General features: G+C 40.4%; 1 protein-coding gene across 2 annotated transcripts in view; it reads right to left on the reverse strand.

The window, feature by feature from the left end:
• Positions 1-25,547, reverse strand: part of cyth3a (cytohesin 3a) — a 74,378-nt gene that overhangs the window by 41,179 nt on the left and 7,652 nt on the right. Inside the window, exon 1 of one of the 2 annotated variants that reach the window (XM_043711383.1) lies at positions 24,654-24,672. The exons of the other annotated variant lie outside the window; for it this stretch is intronic. The gene's annotated coding sequence lies outside the window, so the exon portion shown is untranslated. Of the gene's footprint in view, positions 1-24,653; positions 24,673-25,547 lie in introns of those variants that run through there. 2 annotated transcript variants of the gene reach the window in all.

Consider the following 25,547-nt stretch of genomic DNA (forward strand, 5'->3'; position numbering starts at 1 on the left):
CTTTTATTACAACCGGAGGCCACAAAAGGTACCTTATAAAATTAACACTCAAGATGCAGGAGGGAAGGTTGTAGTAGACATTATTACATGGGACAATGTCAGTTGTTAAATTTAAATCAGAGACTAAGGTCTGAGATGCAGTAGAAACAGGGTAGTAACTGTCTGGTTAAAAGATGCCAACTTTGTGAATCTGCATTGGAAATGCATTAAGTGAGACCCCACCAATCTATCAAAGGTATGTTTAAGTTGGTGGCTTTTCGTACACAAAATCAATTATCTTGAAGAAAACATTCATTGCTGTCTTGCATTAATATAAATTAGTGATATTTAAGAAATTAATGCCCCTGCATACTGTTGCTTCAAGTTTAATGGGGTTGATAATTATTGAGGATACTGAGGAATTCTTTTAATTCTGCCCCATGTGAATCCAAATACCTTACACATCAAAATAAATCCAGAAGCCAATCTTACTATGTGAATGCACCACCCAAAGGAGTTAGTAAGAATGAAAAACAGAAAATGTGGCTCTCAAGAGGAGCGCTCTCATTTTGCATCCTGATATAATTACAAGAACTTTTTCATATTTTTGCCTTCCTACACCTCATTCTCAACAACTCACTGCTACTGGCAGTTTATGCTAAGTGAGCAGGACATTGGCCAATGAACAACACACACACGTTTATTAGATAGTTGTGCAAAGATCTGGTTCTAAATGAAGAGTATCCAGATTACTTCTGCATCATACCGATTGTAAAACAACTTGCAGAAAATCTGGAACATGTCCTGACAGTATTCCACACAAAAGAAGACAGCCAGTGTCAGCCAAAGATAACGAAGTTTGGCAAGAAAAGAGCCAATTTCAAAAGGGGATTTTTAAAAAAAGTATACCAGTACACAATATAAATTCACGTCCCTATCTTTCACACTAATACCAGATTGGACCAAGCCAGATGTTCAGAAATATTTTGATTGTTCCAAGAATAAGAAACATTCTCAACTAAAACCCATGACAACCTCACTGTTCATATTTACTGCAACAATATACTTGTGCATGGCAGTACATCTGATCCCTTTTCTGTCCCAGTGCCACAACTGCACCAAAGCAACATTTAACATTCTCTTCAGTCTGTCTGAAGTAAACCAAAAGCTTGATGCAGCTAATCACACAAGATGCCAAGGCAGGAAGTGAGGAATGCTTAAATTTTTCATGGTCACAGGAAACTATTGCAAAGCACATGTAATGATTCCAAATGAACACGGCAACAACATTTCTAGCAACTAGTGATACTCAAAATTCCCATGAAACAACTTAATGCCCTCTACATGCAGAGGACTCTATTCTTTGTTACCATCTATTTCTAACTGAAACCCCTTAAGTACTAAATATATCCTAATTTTCTTTTAAGAGCAACCTCCAGACTGTGGCATTAAATTGAATTTGCATACATAAGCATAGCTTCACAGAGCAGAGAACTTTCACTAACACTGCCACACATCTTAATACCTTGTAAAAGCAGCAGGTAAAAACCAAAATATTACTGTTTCAAACTAAAAAAATCAAAAGGAAGGAAGGATTTGTATTTCTATAGTCTTTTAGCCAATCTCAGGAAATCCTGAAATACCTTACAGCCAATTAAGTACTTTTGAAGCGTAGTCACTGGTATATATAGGAACCACAGGAGCCAATTTGAATACAAGTTAAAACAAACAAAAACAGTCACATAATAAGATAAAGTGACATTAAGCAACAGACAAATAAACTCCTATTCCTCTTCAGAATTTTGCTGTAAGATTTTTTTTAGATCCATCTGAACAGGCAAATACAAATTACCACACAATGCCTTAATAAGTGGATCATGTCGAGTTAGTAGAAAAATCACAAATCTGTTCTTTTCATGTTTGTACAATTTCAGCCCAAGTAGGAAGAACACGGGAACCTCAATCAGAGGATTAAGATCAGGATGCAATAATTGAAGTGTGGTGGAAGGAAATTCCACAGGAATTCCAGAGAAGACCATAGAAAGTCAACAACCAATTGCCTTTTCAAAAGGATGTTAACTTTCTATGGTCACAACCTTGATTGGAGTGGGATTTCCAAGCAGAAATCAGGAGGTTGACTGGCGAACGCAGAAGTATGGGTTGAAAACTCAACAGTGTGTATTTTTTCCTCACTGGCAGGGTCCCCATCTGGAATTTGACCTGTTTGACACTTGAGCAGGGAAATGTCTACAGCTCCTGGAGCCAGAGATTGTCAGGGAGCTTGTAGCAGGACTAGCCATAGAGTAGAGGTCCTTGCTTCCCTTTAGCAATTAGATTTCCTTTTTCTTCTTTATTCTTTCATGGAATGAGGGTGTCAGTGGTTCGGCTGGAATTTATTGCCCAACGATAATTTCCATTGAATTGAGCACCCTGCTCAGCTATTTCAGAAAACAATTAACAGTCAACCGTATTGTTGCAAGATTTGAGTCAAATATAGGTTAGACCAAGTGACTGTTCACTAAAATGGACATCAGTGATCTAAACTTTATTATTATTCTTGCATAGGACATAGGCACTGCTAGTACAAATAGCATTTTCAGCCTCTTCCTACTTGCCCTTGAACTGAGTGGCTTTCCAGAGAATTGTTAAGAATCCGCCAGACTAGGTAAAGACAGATTTGCTTCCCTAAAATGAACAACAGTGAATCAGATTTTTTATGAGTCGTAACATTGGCTACAAGGTTGTCATTAGACTAGTTTTTAATTCCAAGTTTTATTAAATTCTCACGTCATCAGATGTTGTGGGGCCCTCAGGATATCAGTGGGATTTCTGGATTACTGATTTTGTGACATTACCACTTTGCCACTCCTGAAGCAAAGAAACTTGATCCAGCTCTGGGAGAGGTAAAATACAGCTTTGCACCACCTATTATTTAAATTGGAAAATATTTCCTGGGAGTATTGAGCCACCCTCACTGTGATGTTAAAATCAGAAATGGTGGTGTTGGGGTCTGGTTTGAGATTCAAATTTCATACAGCACCCAGTCCCACCCATTTTAAAATTCTGTGATTCTAAGAAATTGTTGCATGTGCAAAGTTTCCAACTTCTACTAACCACAGCAGTTACTTGTTGCCAACACCTGATACTTTAAACTGGTTTGAAAAGTTTGTGATCTTTAACAAATGACAGGCACCGTGTATAACTCCAATACTCTCAGGACAGAGGCTATTAAGTGATGAAGCTGTGCAGTGCCAGGCCAGTGCACCATTTCAAAAATGTGCAGTTACTCAAATGGATTTTTTTTTTGTGGAGTCACCCTCAAAGATACTCTCAGGGTAACCTAATGTACAAAAAATGTCAGTTCCCAGACTTTTAGCATGGCTGCTCCTGTTCAAATGTTCTTTTCTCAACCAAAGCCAATCCACATTGACTCAAACAGTGAAGTTCTCTACTACAAAAAATTGTCCAGTTCTCAAGCATTTCACAGCCAGATTATGGGTATTGTACCTGCACTTATAAGAAACAAAAATGGTCAACATCTTCCACCAGCTCCCACTGCATTCATTTATCATCCACCAAATAACTCACAAAGGTAATCCATGAGCTAAGACAACAGTAATCTCTCCTTTCTCCTGAGCCCATTCCACCATTCAATGATAATCATGACCAAACAATCTCTTAACTCTGCAATACCTGTACTCAATTTTAGTTAGGTAAATTAGGTCAGTCTCAGTTTTGAAAGTTTCAATTCACCCACCACACTCAGGAGCTTTTAGAGAAGAGATTTCTAGATTACCATTTATGGGAAGAAGTGTTTCCTGACATCACCCTGGTTCTAATTTTAAGGTTGTGTCCCTTTGTTACTGACTTTCTTAACCATGGTGATAGCTTCTCTCTATGATGCAATATGTTGAACTTAAGCCTCTCCTTATTTTAAATGGGATGATTAGAACATTGTTCTTTTGGTCAAATGGTTCAACTGTATTAAAATTGTCAAACAAAAATTTAACACAATTTGGAAAATGGCTTGGGAATTGAACATCAGTTACTTCACACTTCCTTCAGGAATTTCTGTACTTCACATGTTTAACCCTAATGTTTGACCTTAAATACAGAAGGAAAAATATTAACCACCACAAAAAAAAGATTAGTTTACTGATCACCACACTTTTAGGCTTCTTGCATTTCCACGTGCAGAAGAGGGTGTGCATGAGTGATGGCACACGAGAAACTCTACTCATATACACAAATACATTTTGTTGCACCGAAGTACTTTACAGGCAATGCAGTCCGCATTATGTTAACTGTAGTCACTGTTGCATTGCTTTAAGCTTTCCGACTGTGAAACCAGTCTATTCCCTACGGTAGACTAAAATGTGACATTACAAAGGAAACTGGGTTAGCAGCTCGCCCAATAGAGTTTCCTGAATTCATGGAAACAGCAATTTTATGTGGATTAAATTCTCAATGGTCTTTATGTGTGAGAAAGAAAACAAGGAAGTTAAAGAATGGAACATTGCTTTGTTTAGTTTGGGGGGGGGGGGGGGGAAGGTATGTCAAATGGAAACAAATGTTATAAAAGTTAAAACATCAGAGGCTATTTCTGAAAACAGATATAAAAAAGGTAATCTCTGCTGACTAATTCCCTGCAAATTAAATCCATTGTAAAGGGTCTCTGACATGGAATGGGCACCATCACAGCACTAAGGCAATGTAATTTAATTCTTTCAGTTCAGTTTTTGGAAAGGTAGTGAAGTAAACTTTAACACACCATGGTTACAAGCATTGATTCAATATGGATCACACTTGGCAGAGTCCAACTCCAGAGACTTCAACACAATCCTAAGGCTAAATACTCAGTAGTGTGTTGGGAAAATGCCAGAGGTGGCAGCTTTCAGGTCTGCCATCTTAGGTGCACATATGCGATCGCATTCATAGACGAGCAGGGTTATCCAGCACCCGTATCAACGCTTATCCCTCAGCCAACATCATACAAAATATATCAGAGTCATAGAGATGTACAGCACAGAAACAGACCATTTGGTCCAACTTGTCCATGCTGACCAGATATCCTAAATTAATCTAGGTCCATTTGCCAGCATTTGGCCCATATTCTGAATCCTTCCTATTCATATACCCATCGTGATGCCTTTTAAAATATTGCAATTGTACCAGCCTCCACCACTTCCTCTGGCAGCTCATCCCATACACACACCACCCTCTGCATGAAAAAGTTGCCCCTTTGGTTTCTTTTAAATCTTTCCACTCTCACCCTACACCTATGCCCTCCAGATCTGGACTCCCCCAACCCAGGGGGAAACAACCTTGTGTATTTACCCTCTCCATGCCCTTCATGATTTTATAAACCTCCATAAAGTCACCCCCTCAGCCTCCAATGCTCCACGAAAAACAGCCCCAGCCTATTCAGCCTCTCCCTATAACTCAAACCCTCCAACCCTGGCAACATCCTTGTAAACCTTTTCTGAACCCTTTCCAGTTTCACAACATCCTTTTGATAGGAAGGAGACCAGAATTACACACAATATTCCAAAAGTGGCCTAACCAATGTCCTGTACAACCATAACATGACCTCCCAACCCCTATATTTAATACTCTGACCAAACAAAAAGCACACCGCACACCTCCTGTCTACCCTGTCTACCTGAGACTCTATCCTGAGATGGAAATGTGTTGCTGGAAAAACGCAGGTCAGGCAGCATCTAGGGAACAGGAGAATCGACGTTTCGGGCATTAGCCCTTCTTCAGGAGGGTCTCTATCCTGAGACCCTATCCTGTCTACCTGAGACTCTACTTTCAAGTAACTATGAACCTGCATTCCAAGGTCTGTTTGTTCAGCAATACTCCCCAGAACTTTGCCATTAAGTATAAGTCCTGTCCTGATTTTCCTTTCCAAAATGCAGATCCTTAAATTTATCTAAATTAAACTCCATCTGCCACTCCTCAACCCGATGGTCTATCTGATCAAGATCCCATTTTACTTTGAGGTAACCTTCCTCGCTCTCCACTTCACCTCAAGTTTAGAGATGACACCAAAATTGACTAACTATACCAGTGTTCTCAACCAAATAATTTATAAAAATTTGGAAAAGCAATGGACCCAGCACCAATCCTTGTGGCACGCCATTGGTCACAGGCCTCCAGTCTAAAAAGCAACCCTCCATCATCTCAAACATAATAAAGACAGGAATATATAAGAGTAGCTTTATCTCAACCTGAAATGCACCCAGGACTAATTTCCTTCAGGTATGATACCCCCTCCCACTAAATATAATTCACGCTGTTTAACTCTAATTGTAGTGGATATGTAACTTTCTCCCTGACAATTAAAAACAATTTGTATTTTAATACAGCCTTTAACATAGTAAAACATTTCAAAGCACTTTGCAGGACTGGTTATCAAACAAAACTTAATGAGTCACAAATGGAGATATCAGGCCAAGTAACCAAAAGCTTGCTCAGAGACAGATTTTGAGGAGCATCTTAAAGGAGGAGAAAGAGTTAAAGAGTAGGAAGTGAGGACTGCAGAAGCTGGAGATCAGAGTTGAGAGTGTGGTGCTGGAAAAGCACAGGAGGTCAGGCAGCATCCAAGGAGCAACAGAATCGACGTTTTGGGCCCCATTCCTGATGAATGGCTTATACCCAAATTGTCGATTCTCCTGTTCCTCGGATGCCGCCTGATCTGCTGTGCTTTTCCAGCACCACACTCGACAAAAGAGGTAAAGAGACAAGGTTTACTCAGTGATGGAATTAGGAGCTGAAGGCTGATCAAAATTGGAAATGTGAACAAAGGCCAGAACTGGAGAAACATTGATATCTGAAAGTGTAGATAGTGAGAGGAGGGAAATGAAAACAAGGATGAGAAAGTTGAACTTGAGGCATTGCTAAACTAGAGGTCAATGTACATCAGTGAGATCAGGAACTGGGACAATTTTCTAACAATTAGAATGTTGCCTTCTAGTCTTTTTCTAGTTGGTGGTGTCAAGGTCAAAGCAAAAACAAAAAGGGAAGCTATTTAAAGTGAAATAAAGATAGCAAAGTAACAGGAATTCTAGAGGGGAGTTAGGCAATACAGGTAGTTCTCCTATAATGCCGTAGCTGTATTCCAGTGAAACCACACTTAATAGAAATAATGGGGCCTATGGGAGATGTGGGATTAGGGACAGACCAGCAAAAACAAAATCACTCACAACTGCTCAAAAGTCACCCAAAAGTCTAATGCAAAGTATAGCACAGCCTGAATAAAGGTTGAAATCATATTTATTAACGAAACAAATGTAAATTTAACACAGTACATTTTTTAAATGCAAGAAAGTTGCTCTCTGTACAGTACCTCTCACAGAAAGCTACTCTGTTGGCAGCTGACATCGGCACACGTGCGGTATGGCACGAAGACGGGTGTTGACATCGTGCATGCACAGAATGACGATAACTTCAGCAGACAGACATCGGCACATACAGAATAGTAGGGTAATTTCTGTGCTAACATCGTACATGCACAGAACGGTATAGGCATTGGCACATGCGCAGTGCTGCACAAAAATCAGCACTGAAATCGTGCGCGCGCTGATGGCGCGGTTAACTTCAGCACAGACATCGGAATATACGCCGAACATTGTGCAGGAACTGACACCCACTGGAATCGCACTATTGCGAACAGAGGTAAGCGTTCTCGAAAATATCATTCCCTAATTCTCGAGTAACATTATAGCCAAATTGCACTGCCAAAACACGTTATCCCAGAACTACCTGTAACTAAAAGATAGATTTTAAATGGTCGAACAGAAAGAGCAACAACAGTGGATTCCAGACAACTTGCATTGATGTAGTGACTTCTTAACTTTAGGACATCCCAAAGCACTTTGCAGCCAATGAAGTTCTTGTGAAGTGTAGTCTCTGTTGTAATGGCAAAAACAGAACCGCTATTTGCTCTCAAGGCCCCAAAAACATGACAATGATTTGATAAACTGTTTTAGCCAACTCCCTTGCTCAATCAAGGAGTGACACAAAATCCATGTTGATTTAAGACAGCCGACAGAAAACACAACTAAGCCAGGTGCACAACTTAGAAGAAATAGACGGATTCAGATGGAACCCTTTGTTGGTTATTGGGTTTCATTAGAGTTCAGATTAGATGTAATCAGTGAAAAGTCTGAAATATCATTGCAAAGATAATACACTGGTTTATGTTCCTTCTGAAGACCTTCTGAATATGTATTCAGATTTAGATTTTTGCCCCCACCCCACTGGAAGCTATAGGAAACTTGCAAGCATTCACAGCATGGTCAGTGCAATAGAGTACAACATGTAATTAGGACCACCTAGTTCCTGCTTATCTAATGGATTTACATCCTGTGACCCATTATGCAATTTATTCCCACCCTACCCTTTCCTTCAGCAGCTCAGCACAGAATTAAATTCTCAGTGAGCACCGCATTAAACAGTGGACATTATTCGACATGTTGATTTTCCTTTCCTCTCCACCCTCCCCAACCCCCACATCACAGAAGTGTTCTAAAAAGCGAAAAGAATCAGATGTGTAAGTGGTTGAGAGTAGAAATAAAGGCAAAAAGAGGCAGGGAGAGACAGAAAAGGGAACAAAATAATATAAAAAGGAGGGAAAGGAAAAGGATTCGTTGCAGATATATAAAAATAACTTGTCTTGACACTTTGGTGTTACAAGTGCATCCACATATGTTTAAAAGACACATTAATTTAAATATGACATCAAATCTATATAAAAAGTAATGTTGCATTTAATTCAAACTTTGACTAGAACCATAGAATCCCAATTGTGGAGGCAGGTCCATTCGGCCCATCGAATCCACAACAATCCTCCAAAGAGCAACCCACCCAGATCCAGGCCCCCACAACCGCCGACCCTATCCCTGTAACTCTGCGTTTCCCATGGCTAAGCCACCTAGCCTACACATCCCTGGATGGGGTTAAGATTACAATGGGCAATAGCTAAACAGGTTGGGACTCTACTCACTGGAAATTAGAACAACAAGAGGCAATTTTGTTAGATAGTGGAAACCTGTAAATATTGTTGTACAGTAACAGTCTCCCTTTTGTTTCAATGTGCAACTGCAGGCATAGCAGAAGGGTAACAATGAATTTGAGATATTGCCCTTCAGTTCTATAATCAGAAATTGGCACTTCAATATGAAGGAGGCATGAACAAGGTTGCCAATCCTTCAGGATTGCTCCAAAATCTCAAGGAATTTCTGTCAGGAATTTAGAAAAATAATTCCACAAGAACATTAAACAAATACATTGGAGTTGGCAAAATAGAAGCTTTACTGGGGGTATGTTGCTGTTTAGAAGCAGAGTATCATGTGATGGGAGCTCCAAAAGAAAAGACTGCTGACTCCATTGGATGCAAATGCTCAGGTTCCAGTTAGTTAGGCAACACAATGAGGCCTTTCAATTCTAGGATAATGCCAAGGTCTGTCTCTGTACAAGTAACAGACCCAGAAGGACCTTACTCATGCATTACAGATTCAATCATGCTGCATTAAACTGTAAAAACTTTTAAGATGTGAAAGTTGCCAAACTAAGAATAGCAAAAACAACTTAAATATAAAATGGGAGATTGAATCACACTATTGTGGGCAAAAGTGCAAACCTGCTGGACTTTTATCACCCAGAGAAATCATACACAAATCATTTATAAACTGCATCAGAAACTTGAAGGATAAAAATCAGCAAGACATACAACTTAGAAGGTTCATTTGCAACAGTCTGATTGACTGGTACGAAAAACAATTACATTGTGTTACTGTGTAGGATGTTACACAGCTTTTGCTACCACTTCATCAGCATCACCACCTCTCCTACACTCCTCCAACACCCTTCCCCCACAACCACCAACACACTTCAAATTTTGCAAAGCTAAATGATTCATCATAAAAAATGTTGTGGTTCTGTTTGCCAAGCTGGGAATGTGTGTTGCAGACATTTCGTCCCCTGTCTAGGTGACATCCTCAGTGCTTCGGAGCCTCCTGTGAAGCGCTCCTGCGATCTTTTCTCCAGCATTTGTAGTGGTTTGAATCTGCCGCTTCCGGTTGTCAGTTCCAGCTGTCCGGTGCAGTAGCCGGTATATTGGGTCCAGGTCGATGTGCTTGTTGATTGAATCAGTGGATGAGTGCCATGCCTCTAGGAATTCCCTGGCTAATCTCTGTTTGGCTTGTCCTATAATAGTAGTGTTGTCCCAGTCAAACTCATGTTGCTTGTCATCTGCGTGTAAGGATAGCTGGTCGTGTCGTTTCGTGGCTAGTTGGTGTTCATGGATGTGGATCGTTAGCTGTCTTCCTGTTTGTCCTATGTAGTGTTTTGTGCGGTCCTTGCAGGGAATTTGTATACTACGTTGGTTTTGTTCATACTGGCTATCCAGCATGAGCAAAACCAACATAGTATACAAAATCCCATGCAAGGACCGCACAAAACACTACCCAGGACAAACTGGAAGACAGCTAACGAACCCAATATACCGGCCACTGCAACGGACAGCTGGAACTGACAACCGGAAGCGGCAGATTCAAACCACTACAAATGCCGGAGGAAAGATCGCAGGAGCGCTTCACAGGAGGCTCCCAAGCACTGAGGATGTCATCTAGACAGGGGACGAAATGTCTGCAACACAAATTCCCAGCTCGGCGAACAGAACCACAACAAAGAGTACCCAAGCTACAAATCTTTGCACAAACTTTGATCATAAAAAATTGACATTTCATTATTTTTGGAATCAAATCTAATGCTTTTCAAACCCATTACCTCTATATCTTCCTGCAATTGTTCAGACATTTTTAAAAAAAAAGCTTCCTTTCAGTACAACCCAAGTGACATTTGTATCCAAAGTTTTGGAAGGTTTCAACCTAGATAACTCAATGGACACAAACACATATTAACCTGTTCAGAGAGGTTATGACATATCTGGATCAGGTGGGACTTGAACCCAGATTTTCTGATTCAGAGGAACTATTACTGCATTACAAAAGCTCAATGGAAGCAGATATACTGTACATGAAACTGACAATTAATCCTTCACCCAATCACACTAAAACCAATTGCATGGTTAGTATCGCATTGCTGTTTGCAGGAACTTGCTATGGGAAAACTGGCTTGTGATTCCTACAATACAACAAATGATCGCATTTTCTAAATAAGTGTCGGCCACAAAATCCTTTGGATGCCTGGAGTATGTGAAATACCCTACACCAATGCAACTGTCTCTTTTAACTGTGGCCACAGGGCCAATTCTGTATATATATTCATTCTCAGAACGTGGTGTCACTAGCAAGGCCAGTAGTTAATGCCCATCCCTAGCTGCTCAAAGGGCTGATGTGCTTTCTTCTTGATTCATTGTGGCAGTTTGATACCATTGTGAATAGACAGCAGTTTTCCTTCCTTAAAAAGGAGTAATAGTTAAGTTCACACTCGACAATAATCCAATAACTTTATGGTCACCTTTACTGATACAAGTTTTTCTTTTAAACTGAATGTATAATGTTAAGCTGCCCTAGGAGACCTTGAGTTCCTATGCTCCTTATTATTAGTCCACACCTCCGGACTGTTCACCCAGTAATACAACCACTACACAGTATTCATGCTCCAACAAAAAAAATTCCAGAAAAATATCAAACAGATGGGGCTACTCTATATTTTCCTAAATGCAAACAAATAGCAAGGGACAGACTTCCCTTTGTGTTCTAATCTGCATATCATCATGCTCTTATGGAAATATCTTTTAACAAGTACAATGGGCACCATCTTTCTCAGCCACACATCAACATTACATCTGTGGATTTGCACTCAGTATTTGGCTGCACAGCCCATTGTGTTGTGTCAACAATCCTTGTCTTATCTTTTGGAAAGCTTTACCACAAAAGAGTAATCCATTACTCGCAATTTCAACTGTTGCTTACTGCTCACAAAGAGGATCCACTTTCATAATTCTTTTTTTTTAAAACCCAAAGTCATGCATATTTGTACCACAAAAGCCATTCCTTATAAACTCTGCATCATGCAATTCAATTCATTCTAAAATAGATTTAATTGTAGATTTAATTTCTTTTCCTTGCAAAAGAAATATTTTGTCCCTACCATGACATCACCATTCAGATTTTAAATGGTACACACAAAATAATATGCAGAACCACAGAAAATAAAAGTATTGCCAGTGCTTCATGGATCATCAGTCTAGATTAGAAGGAAGAACAGATTTGGATAGCGCCTTTCACAATTACCGGATGTTTTGAAGTGCTTCATAACCAATTAATTACTCTTGAAGTGATCCCAATTATGATGTGGAAATGCAGCAACCAATTTGTGCGCACAAAATCTGTTGATGCTCGCATGGTAAATTTGGCTAGGACATTAGGGAGAACTCTCCTGTGCTGTTTTGAGTAATGTCATGGGATCTTTCATGCCCTGGAGAGTAGTCAAGGCCGCAGTTTAATGTTTCATTTAAAAGACTAAGATGAAAACAGAAGAAAACTCCAACAGGTTTAGAGGCAATGAACATTCTATGCTCAATTTACCATTATGTAATTCACTCAACAACTGGTGTTAAAAGGCGACAATCCTTACTCTAAAGATTGTCAAAGGCAACCTTTCTGAACAAGTCTTAGAATATAAAGCACAGAAAGAGGACATTCAACCTAATTAGTTCATGCTGCCAATTATGCTCCGCTTGAGCTTCTCATCTTCCTTCATCCAAATTTATGCTCACAAACCACTGCAGTCTTCTCCTTAAATTGTGCTTATTGTGATAAATGTGCATGGTAATATCATTTGGGGATCTGGATTTTTAAAGTAAACAAATTCGTGTTTCAGTTTTGTGAAGGTAGTTTTGTTATAAAGAGGTCAAAAGGTTATTTGGAATACCTACCCAAATACATAATTTCCAAGAAATTGAGAGATTCGGTTAAATATCCAGCAAACTACCTGTTGCATGAATAGATTAAATGTTTATATCACCGAGTTTACAACTTACAGGGAAATAGACCAGGCATCACTAGTTTACATTGCAGTCCAGGAGAATCAAGTTTTCACCATTGCCAATAAGCTATACTTTGTGAAGTCTCCAAGCTGTGAGAATTTTTATAGATGTTTTCAAGTTGTTCAGCACTGGAAAAGAGTCACAAAACTGTACAATCCAAGGATGAGAACTGGAAAGAGCTAAGTAAGAAATTGAAGAAAGGAATGATGTGTTTCTTGGACTGGTATTCATAAACATTATTATAGAGAAATAGGTTGAAACTTTATTTTGCTGTTAATATTAAGATTTTATTTCTCTCAAGTTGTGCAGTTCTGGTCTGCATCTTATGGGAAGGATGTGATTGCACTGGGGAGGTTGGAGAGGTGATTCATCAGGACTTTGCTTTGGTTGTAGCAACTTAGTTATGAAGAGAGGTTGGCTAGGCTTGGGTTGTTTTCTATAGAGCCAAGAGGGCTGATGGTGACCTGATAGAGGTGTATATGGCTACGAGAGGCATGGACAGAGTGAATAGGAAGCAGTTGCTTCCCTTAGCTGAATGGTCAATATCAAGAGGACTTAATTTTTAAAGAGAAAGGCAGGTGGTTTAGCAGGGGTTTGAGGAAATGGTTGTTCATTCAAACATTGGTGGAAATCTGGAGAGCATTGCTTGGGAAGGCAGAGGCAGGAAACATCACAATCTTAAAGCTATGTGGATCAGTACATGAAATGTCATAATATTCAAGGTTATGGGCAAAGTGCTGGAAAGTGGGCTAAGTGTAGACAAGACAGCACAGACTTGATGGGCCGAAAGATTTCTTTAGTACTGTATGACTGGACTTTTTGTGGAATAAACTTGCATTGTGTTAAAAGAACACTGTCAACCTCATCTTAATGTTAGTAACCAGCACTGTAACCAAATGAAAAAAATAAACTGATGAACAATCAAGTCAGGTTTCACTCTAGGACCTGACTTGTCCAGTATTACCATCAGCTGAGATCATAGCAAAGCTATTTTTATTCAACACTTCCTGTGATACACTGAGTTTCCCATTCTGACCATGCTTTGAGTGGAGCTGCTGCTTCTGAATTCTCCATTAAACTCCTTGGTGACCATGTATGGATAGCCTTCAGTGAAGATCTTCCCCCCCCCCCGTCGCCCCAAGTGGTAACAATCTCAGTATATGTATTCGAAAATGTATTCGAAAGCGCACCTTAGGTCTCTCAACAGCCTTCTTCACCTTCTTTCTCCCTCCACCCAAAAAGGAAATGCGACCCAGTGTTTGTCCTTTTCTACATGTATACCCATACATTTCTGGCATGATCCTTGTGAACCTCCACTGATGGCGGCACGGTGGCTCAGTGGTTAGCACTGCTGCCTCACAGCACCAGGAACCCGGGTTCAATTCCCACCTCAGGCAACTGTCTGTGTGGAGTTCACACATTCTCCCAGTGTCTGCGTGGGTTTCCTCCGGGTGTTCCGGTTTCCCCTCTCAGTCCAAAGATGTGCAGGTCAGGTGAATTGGCCACGCTAAATTGCCCATTTGGTTAGGTGCATTAGTCAGAGGGAAATGGGTCTGGATGAGTTACTCTTCAGAGGGTTGGTGTGGACTGGTTGGGCCAAAGGGCCTGTTTTCACACTGTAGGGAATCGAATCTAATCTAATCTAATTTAAAAAACCCTTGAATGCCTTTGTATCCATTTTAATAATATGGTGGCTAAAATTGGAAATGGTGTCTTCTAACCAAGGTTTGATGCAGGTTTAGCACAATTTCTCTACTTTAGAAAGTTATTCTAACTCACTTTTCTTTTATAAACAGAGTTTACTATTGCTGGAATTGGGCAAGGACAGAAATGGAAGTAGGACAAGGTGCATCCAAGATACAAACTGTCCTCACTGCTTTTAACCTTTACAAGACAAAAATTTATATAGTCCTTCTCGATGTAATAATTAACACCATCCATTAAAACACAGATGAAGAAAACAAATATTCACACAGCAGAAGGATGGACATTCCTCAGGTCAATGGTTGGCAACATTCATCATAAGCATCACCTTCATACAGTTTAAGTAAGGCATAGCCAGCCTGTTGAAAACTTTGTAATTACGCAAGATTAAAGGTGCAGCAAGTAAAACAACAGGTGGCTTTGCTTAACTGCAGCACAATACTAAAGATCAAACAAAATAAACTTGAATTTATCTAATCCCATTGACAACATATCTAAGCTTTTAATGTCAAAGCAATTACAAATGTAGTCACAATTGTAAGGAAGGGAAAACACAGGAGCCGAACCATCCTGATATTTTGTTCTTTGGTGATAATGGAAGAATAAATATAGACCATGATACAAGGGAGAACTCTGCAGATGAAGGGCTTACGCCCAAAACGGCGATTCTCCTGCGCCTCGGATGCTGCCTGACTTGCTGTGCTTTTCCAGCAGCATATTCTCGACTCTGGTCTCCAGAGTTTGCAGTCCTCACTTGCTCCTAGAACTCTGCTGTTGTATACACCCCAAGCCTAGCCAACCTCTCTTCATAACTAAGGTGCTACAACCCAAACAATATCAGAAGATAAGATTTAGAGGAATGGTTCTAGCGATGAGGGACTTCATAATGATTGGGTGAAGTTGGAATAGTTTTCCTTAAAAAAAAGCAAGAAATTTTACAGAGGTATTCAATGTCACAAGAGGCCTGAACAGAGTAGATAGGAAGAGGGGAATTGTTCCCATTGGCAGAAGGTTGAGAATCAAGTACACAGATTGGAAAAAAGAACCAAACCCATAACTGCAGCAAACTGAACTGGAATACACTGCCTTAAAAAGGATAGCGCATTTAAATTCAATCACGAGGCCACTGTTGGAATATTGCGTGCAATTCTGGTCTCCTTCCTATCGAAAAGATGGTTGTGAAACTTGAAAGGGTTCAGAAAAGATTTGCAAGGATGTTGCCAGGGTTGGAGGATTTGAGCTATAGGGAGAGGTTGAATCGGCTTGGGCTGTTTTTTCCTGGAGCGTCGGAGGCTGAGGGGTGACCTTATAGGGGTTTATAAAAAATCATGAGGGGCAGGAATAAGATAAATAGACAAAATCTTTTCCCTGGAGTGGGGGAGTCCAGAACTAGAGGGCATAGGTTTAGGGTGAGAGGGGAAAGATATAGAAGAGACCTAAGGGGCAACTTTTTCATGCAGAGGGTGGTACGTGTATGGAATGAGCTGCCAGAGGAAGTGGCGGAGGCTAGTACAATTGCAACATTTAAAAGACATCTGGATGGGCATATGAATAGAAAGGGTTTGGTGGGATATGGGCCGGGTATTGGCAGGTGGGACTAGATTGAGTTGGGATATCTGGTCAACATGGACAAGTTGGACCAAAGGGTCTGTTTCCATGCTGTACGTCTCTATGACTCTAAGTAGCTGATGATAAAAACTTGGCAGTGTCACGGGGAAAAGAGCAGAAAAGTGCATGGCAGCACAATGGCTCAGTGGTTAGCACTGCTGTCTCACAGCACCAGAGGCCTGAGTGTAAGGAGTTTTTAATCTGTGTGGAATTAGCACGTTCTCCCTGTGTCTGTGGGGTTTCCGCTGGGCGCTCTAATTTCTTCCCACAGTCAAAAAACATGCAGGTTAGCAGATTGGCCAAGCTAAATTGTCCTGTAGTATCTAGGGGTGCAGGCTAGGTGAACTAGCGATAAATGTGGGGATTACAGGGATAAGGGTTGGGAGCTGAATCAGTGCAGACTGGATGGCCTCGTTCTACACTAAGAATTCTAAATTGAGGCTTATTGAATTCCTTACTGACACGCAAATAATGGGTCAAATGGTCTCCTCCTGCACTGTTAACATTCTATGATCCTAACTAGTGGCATGAGATCTTTCCACCTACTATAAAAGGACAGAGAACTTGGTTTAAATGTGTGTAAATGTGTCTTTTACATAATTCAATCAACAACTGGCAGTAGCCTACATCTTTTTCATTCATCTACACCAATCATCAGAGATGGAATGTCTTTGAAAGTCAAGGAGAGACAGTTACATTGTTTCCTGTTGGAAAATCTCAAACACATGCACAGATTGCTTGTCACACGCTGAGACCGGAGCAAATAAAATATAGTAACCAAACAGAACACAACCCCAACATGAGTAAAACATTGCTGCAACTTGGTCTGTATACAAACTGGCCTTCACAGCCGCACATCAACTTTGTGTTTAGAGAAATAAACATTGTTGTTGTGGGAATGTCCTTGCATCAATACAGGTATCTTGTCACATCAAACTAGATCAACATGACAACACAACCAATGTCTTACAATTGCGATCTTGCACTGTTCAACTTCAAAAATCAGCCACGTCACTATCTTAGAAACATGCCAAATTGCGCTAAAGCATGTGGAGATTGTAAAAAGAAAAAGGGAAGGGTTTTCCTAGGATGATGACGTCAGCTTGTACGAGAGGGTACAACTACAAATTGAGGGGTGATAGATTTAAGATGGATGTCAGAGGCAAGTTCTTTACGCAGAGAGCTGTAAGGGCTTGGAATGCCCTACCTACAAATGTAGTCAACTCAACCACATTAGGGAGATTTAAACAATCCTTAGATAAGTACATGGATGATTTTAGGATAGTGTAGGGGGATGAACTGAGAATAGTTCACAGTTCGGTGCAACATCAAGGGCCGAAGGGCCTGTTCTGCGCTGTATTGTTCTATGTATGGATGATCAAAAACCCTTGGTGTTTCAATGGAATGCACCAGAGCCTGCAAGCAGCCTCCTTTCCCACCCTATTTGCTTAGAGATGTCATAACACAGACAAAAATAGATTTCAATGTTCAAGGTTAAAGCATCACAATTTCAGATGTTCAAAATTATAAAATCCTTATGGCAATCATTAGTAAGCATAATGAAAACCAAAAGTGGAGAATCCTCTGGGGTTCTACGACTCACTGCTAACCAACAGTTCCCATAACTACCCTGTGATATTCCCCCACGCAGATAAACAGTTGCATTTTCTCCCCAGTGATCATTGTAATTACAATTCAGCAATTGTTCCTTTTACTCCCCAAGTGTTTTCTTTATAAAAAAGTTACCTTGAATATGCTATTGTATACCATCAGATGTTTTGCCTACATGCATTCCTTCCAACAACAAGACATTTTCCTATCCTAGCAATGACTTGGAATTGCCCAGAAAGCACTGATACAAGACTATAATATGTAAAAAGTATTTGTGTCCTTTTTAAAATCTAGCCATTTTAATTATTATCCTTTCCAGATGTTTCTGGACAGCAGCTTTAATGGTTTGTTTTGTTAATGTCCTGTGCTCCAGTAATTACTCTCTGGCATGCTTAAATTATTGCATAATTACTTTCCTCTCTCTATCCTGATGGCAATCCCATGTAATAAGGAGATTTTCGAAGTCCCTTAGGTTCACAGCTACATAAATTATATAACAATATAATGAAGTGCTCGCTTCAGTCCCTCATTTAACATTCTGAAAGAGGGACTGATATTTTTTTGAATTCTGACTCCTCCTTCGGCCCACTTCAAATCACTGCACAGCCATCTATGACTAAAACATTCCCCAGTTCAAAAACACATGGTACTTTGCTCTTCAACTCCAGAATGATTTGATCATTCCTGGAGGAATTATTGCTGCTGCAACATTTTCCACCCAAGCATTTTCCACCAGCCCAACTGGGCTTTCACCTGAACAGCAAGGGAGGTTACTCATCTCCCTACATGAGATGGGTTAACAGGTAGCCATCTCAATTTTGCACTTTTTCTTACAATAGAATTCTCATTTCAATAAACATGCTGCAAGCTCAGTTTTTAAAATTCCTAATGTGCTCATGACTATATAAATTGCTTCCAGATTCCAGATCAACTTTACAAGAAACGTTATTGGTATTTTAGTCCTGTCAGATATGATTACAGAATGATTGCATCAAATCAACTAGTGTTCCAGAGACTGGACCAATAATACAGAAGTGAAAACAAATCCCAAAAAGGCAGTTGGAAAATTTAACCTCAGTTAATTAAATAAACCTGAAGTTAAAAAGCTGGCACAAGATTTTCGTAAGACGCCAGATTCCCTAACATCCTTTAAGAAAGGAAATCTGATCAGACCTATATGTGACTCCAAACCTATTTCAAAATGTGCTGGATTCTCATAAAACAAAGAACTGCTGGTAAATTAGTAAGTAAAAGAACTGCAAATGCTGTAAATCAGAAACAAAAATCGAAATTGCTGGAAAAACTCAGCAGTGAGTCGTAGAACCCCAGCATCTATGTGGAGAAATCAGAGTTAACATTTTGGTCAACTCACACATGCTGGAAATCTGAAACACACAAAAACAGAAATTACTGGAGGAGCTCAGCCGGGCTGACAGCATCTCTGGAAATACTACCAGATCTGCTAAGTTTCTCTAGTAATTTCTTTACAGAATGGAAATACAGTGCAGAAACAGGCCATTTGGCCCAACAGGTCCACACTGACCCACCGAAGAGTAACCCACCTAGACCTATTCCCCTGCCCTATCACTCTGCCTTTCCCATGACTAATGCGACTAAACATCACTGAATACTATGGGCAATTTAGCATGGTCAATTCACTTAAACTGCACATCTTTGGACTGTGGGAGGAAACCAGAGCACCGGGAGGAAATCCACGTAGACACGGGGAGCATGCCCAAATGCCACACAATTGTCCGAGGCTGGAATCAAACTCAGGTCCTTAGCACTGTGAGGCAACTGTGCTGACTGCTTTTGTGACCTTGATTCTTAAATGCCCTCTGAAATAGCCTAGTGTGCTGTTGTCTCCACCTTCACTGACTACACTAGAGATGGACAATAACTGCTAAATATCCATAACCTGCCCATCATTTTGCTTTATTTTCAAGTTATTTCATCCTGCAATCAAATGTGAGACTCCCCATGTTTCTTAATATGATACTTTGCTTTCCACAACTGCCTTCTGCTCCCACATGCCTCTTTCAACAATTTAAGTCTATACCACTTCTTGAAAAACATCCTCTCCCCTCATTAGGCTGATGGGTATAGGGAATGCTGGATGACTAAAGAAATTGAGGGTTTGGTTAAGAAAAAGAAGGAAGCATGTGCCAGGTATAGACAGGATAGATCGAGTGAATCCTTAGAAGAGTAGTAAGTCAGTAGGCGTATACTTAAGAGAGAAATCAGGAGGGCAAAAAGGGGACATGAGATAGCTTTGGCAAATAAGAGTGAAGGAGAATCCAAAGGGTTTTTACAAATACATTACGGACCAAAGGGTAACAAGGGAGAGGACAGGGGCCCTCAAAGATCAGCAAGGCGGCCTTTGTGTGGAGCCGCAGGAGACTGGGCAGATATTAAACGAGTATTTTGCATCAGTATTTGCTGTGGAAAAGGACACGGAAGAGATAGAATGTGGGGAAATAGATGGTGACATCTTGAAAAATGTCCATATTACAGAGGAGAAAGTGCTGGATGTCTTGAAATGCATAAAGATGGATAAATCCCCAAGACCTGATCAGGTGTACCCTAGATCCCTACGGTAAGTTCAGGAAGTGATTGCTGGGCCCCTTGCTGAGATACTTGTATCATCAATAGTTAGGTGAGGTGCCAGAAGACTGGAGGTTGGCTAACGTGGTGTCACTGTTTAAGAAGGGTCGTAAGGACAAGCCAGGGAACTATAGACTGGTGAGCCTGACATCGGTGGTGGGCAAGTTGTTGGGAGGGAATTCTGAGGGATAGGATGTACATGTATTTGAAAAGGCAAGGACTGATTAGGGATAGTCAACATGGCTTTCTGCATGGGAAATCTTGTCCCACAAACATGATTTGAGTTTTTTTGAAGAAGTAACAAAGAGGATTGATAAGGCCAGAGTAGTAGATGTGATCTATGTGGATTTCAGTAAGGCGTTCGACAAGGTTCTTCATGAGAGACTGGTGAGCAAGGTGGGATCTCATGGAATACAGGGAGAACTCGCCATTCGGATACAGAGCTGGCTCGATGGTAGAATACAGAGGGTGGTGGTGGTGGAGGGTTGTTTTTCAGACTGGAGGTCTGTGACAAGTGCAGTGCCATAAGGATCGATGCTGGGTCCACTACTTTTCATCATTTATATAAATGATTTGGATGTGAGCAAAAGAGGTAGAGTAAGTTTGCTGATGACACTAAAATTGGAGGTGCAGTAGACAGCAAAGAAGGTTGCCTCAGATTACAATGAGATCTTGATCAGATGGGCCAATGGGCTCAGAACTGGCAGATGGAGTTTAATTTAGATAAATGTGATGTGCTGCATTTTGGGAAAGCAAATCTTAGCAGGACTTATACACTTAATGGTAAGGTCCTTGGGAGTGTTGCTGAACAAAGAGACCTTGGAGTACAGGTTCATAACTCCTTGAAAGTGGAGTTGCAGGTAGATAGGATAGTGACGGCGGCATTTGGTATGCTTTCCTTTATTGGTCAGTGCATTGAGTACAGGAGTTGAGGTGTCATGTTGCGGCTGTACAGGGCATTGGTTAGGCCACTGTTGGAATATTGCCTGCAATTCTGGTCTCCTTCCTATCGGAAAGTTGTTGTGAAACTTGAAAGGGTTCAGAAAAGACTTACAAGGACGTTGCCAGGGTTGGAGGATTTGAGCTATAGGGAGAGGCTGAATAGACATGGGCTGTTTTCCCTCGAGCGTCGGACCTTATAGAGGTTTATAAATCATGAGGGGCATGGATAGGATAAATAGACAAAGTCTTTTCCTTGGGGTTGGAGAGTCCAGAACTAGAGGGCATAGGTTTAGGGTGAGAGGGGAAAGATAGAAAAAGAGACCTAAGGGACAATGTTTTCATGCAGAGGGTGGTACATGTATGGAATGAGCTGCTAGAGAAAGTGGTGGAGGCTGATACAATTGCAACATTTAAAAGGCATCTGGATGGGTATATGAATAGGAAGAATTTGGGGGTATATGAATAGGAAGAATTTGGAGGGATATGGGCCAAGTGCTGGCAGGTGGGACTAGATTGGGTTGAGATATCTGGTCAGCATGGACGAGTTGGACCAAAGGATTGGTTTCTGTGCTGTACATCTCTCTGACTCTATGATTAAACAGTGCCAAAAGCTGAACTCTTATGTGGCTTGTGCAGACACAAAGAAAATATGTGCTTTTCTTTGGTAAGTTAATCTTAGTTTTAGATACTTGCCAAGTCTATAAAAATAAAATACCATGGATTCTTCCACTGATGAAATAATTTTAACCCCAAAAGCAAAACAAACCAGCACTCAACATAACTTCTCTTGAAAAGCACATCTTTGTTCAGCTTCCAAATGCAGCCACTTCTCACTGCACTCTTATACTGTAAATGTTTTATAATACTAAACTAAAACTCTTCAGAAGATTGTTAACGTACAATATTACTGAGACAAAATTACAATTTGCAGCAATTCAAGATGGCATAATGTAATAAAGGTGTGGATATCAACAGGTCATTGGTGTCAAGCACATTGATAATATAAATGTGGGTGCAACACATCATGTATCTGTGCACAATACTTCCAGAAAACCAAAACAACTTGGGACTTTAGTTCAACAGGAAATTCATGCACAGATTTAAGCAGGGGATGGGATTAGACATTTCACCTGTGAAAGCACCACAGTCCAAATCACTCATAAGGCTGCAAATAGTCACTGATTAGAGAGTTTGCCTTTTCTCTTCCCTCCCCAACTCCTATTCCTACTCCAGTATCAAACCTTTACCTTCCAAGATGAAACACTTTTTTTACAGTATAAAAATAGGAGTCAGAAAACAAAGGTAGTTAGAATAGACTGCTGTTGAGGAAAGAATCTAAAAGTAAATATTAAAATTTTACTTTAAAGCGATTGCGAGAATAATTCCACCAGAAGGAAATGAAATCACAGGAATTACTTTTCACATATGCTCAGGAAAGAGAAAAACTACAGGAAAAACCCTATGATGCTAGGAAATGGCTCATCGGGTTGTACCTACACTTCACAAATCATGTGTCAATTGGTAATTGCAAGTTGGATGTTAAGTTTATATACTTGACTAGCTGTATTCTCAAATATCGTAGGATGCAACAGGTTAAGGGACATACAGTCCTTGGCTTCAAGTATTCTTGACTGGATTATTTTAGGAGGGGGGGAAAAAAAACAGATTGTGCTTGAAAAACAAAGAATGGAGATTCATATGGGCAGTTGGTCATTTGACAGATGTGTGCTACCCAAGTTTATTTTGAAAACAGGCTGGTGGATAATTTTTTTTGTAAGGTAAAAATCACATTTTATACACACACCATCATTTAGGTCCCAAAACATTAAACAAATGAGTAACCAGTGCGTTACCTGCTAAAATTTCCACAAGGCCTTCCAAAGGAGAACCCCAAGACTGGAGACTGGTAGAGCAAAAGCTTAAAATAGATAACATGTAAACTACTTGCCAAAAGCTTGATGCCCTCAAATGTAGGTTTTCCAGGCTGTGAAATGGCCAAGGCTGATACAGTGGGAGTATGTATGAAGAAATCTGAATGACAGTGCAACATTAACAGGAGATTCCATAGTGGAGAATGCAGCAATGCAATTTTGTGGTATTTATGGTCAGCCTGGAATGTTAACTGGATCCCACAAATCAGCATCAGAAAAACATGAAAACTAAATTAACTACAGCATCAAACATTTTAGTATTTTGTAAAATTTGCTATGAGATCATTTCAAAGAATCCTGCAAATATAGTTACACTGTCAGTACAAAGACAATGAACATTTGAAGGTCACAGGAACACAGATTAAAGAACACAACAATATCCAATTTGATAACTCTGAATAATTCCCTGTGCTCATTCCTTGGCAAGTGTATCCTGAAAGCTTGTGCCCTTTACATTTAACCATGTATGACATATTTAACCAAACATAGGCATGATAATTAAAAATCACAACACCAGGTTATAGTGCAACAAGTTTACGTGGAAGCACTAGGTTTCTCAGCAGTGCTCTGAAAGCTAGTGCTTTCAAATAAACCTGTTGGATTATAACCTGGTGTTGCGTGATTCTTAATTTTGTACACCCCAGTCCAACACTGGTACCTCCAAATCATAGGCAAGATAGGTTGACTAGCCTCAATCAGCACTGTAACAGTCTACAATTCTCACCTATCCCGAAGCTATTTAACGATCTTTCTCCTCCCCAAACAACTGCATGATGAAACAGTAAACACTGTGTGGCAAGGATTAAACCATTCCGAACAGTTGGATTCACATGGATTATGCCAAGCTAACTGTAAAGTATAGGTTACAGGAAGGGAGGAGGTTAGAATTGTTATCAACTACCTCCAAGTTTATGCAGAGAGTAGGAGGAATGGGGAAGAAAGAAAATAATTATCCTTGAATCCTTGTCGTTATCCACCTATGAAGGAAAGTGGGAGTTGGATTGTGGGAGGCAATATGATTTAGTTCAAATGCTATTCACAATCTATTAGTATTCATGATCGAGGTGTGTGTTCTTCAAGGGCGACTTGGGGCAAGTTACAGAAAATCTGTCACCCTCTGATTCCACCACCTTGTCTTTTCAAAATGAAAGGTGTCTAGTTACAATGATTGATAAAATTGCATTGTGAACAAGATTTAACACAGTCCTTGTAGACTCTACGTCACTTGCATAATTTGGATAATAACGGCTTACAGTACAACCATGACAGTCACATTGATAACGAATCACAATGGCCTCGTTCAAGTTCGATACAAATAGCAAGCTCCTGAATCTCTCCATCTGAAAAACAGCAACTTTAAATTGCCACTGTTAACCCTTAAAAAATTCATTTCGGTCCAACAAAGTATGAGGAAAAACTTAGCTTTTTAACTCCAAGTTGAGATTTTAAAACACTCCTCACAAAGCAGGGAATATGGTTCCAATAATTGTACGAGTGTCAAATGCAGATTTAACATATTGAGAGCAGCAATACATCTAATTAGCAACATGCGAGTTACAATATAAATACTACAAAGGAGGATGAGAGGCCTGTTATTTATCTGGGAAACAAATACATTCCAAGAGACACGACCCTCACTGTCAACCCACATCTCTCGATAAAACATAGCAATGTCCAAACAGTAGAGTTAAACGGTGGAGTTGACAACAGAATCATCCCACAGTAATGCAGTTGGAGGGACTGAGGGAAGGGGGAGAAAAGAGGACAATCAAGAAACAAATTTCAAGGAAACTAGAATCTGGGAGTAATGTCAAGAATGGTCGCAGTTATTGTTGGGGGTGTCCAGAAGAAGAGGCCACTGAACGGACTTCAGTGCTGATCCCTTCTTTGCCCCATTCAACTGGCAGCCTCTCCTCACTCAGACCCTTCTCGTCTCCCTCGAACCCCAGTCACTCAGTCATCCCACCGCTCAATCTCACTCCTCATTCATTCTACTTCTCCTCCTCCCGCACTCGGCGCCCCCTCCTCCTTCCCTCCCCACCCCATATTCAGACCCAACTCCCACTCCTTGTGCGCTCAATTCTCCCCCCTCGCATGCTCAAACACCACACACCCATCTCTCTCCTCCTCCTACCCCCCCCCACACT

The sequence above is a fragment of the Chiloscyllium plagiosum genome, chromosome 21 (genome assembly GCF_004010195.1).
Source record: "Chiloscyllium plagiosum isolate BGI_BamShark_2017 chromosome 21, ASM401019v2, whole genome shotgun sequence".
Taxonomy (NCBI): Eukaryota; Metazoa; Chordata; class Chondrichthyes; order Orectolobiformes; family Hemiscylliidae; genus Chiloscyllium; species Chiloscyllium plagiosum.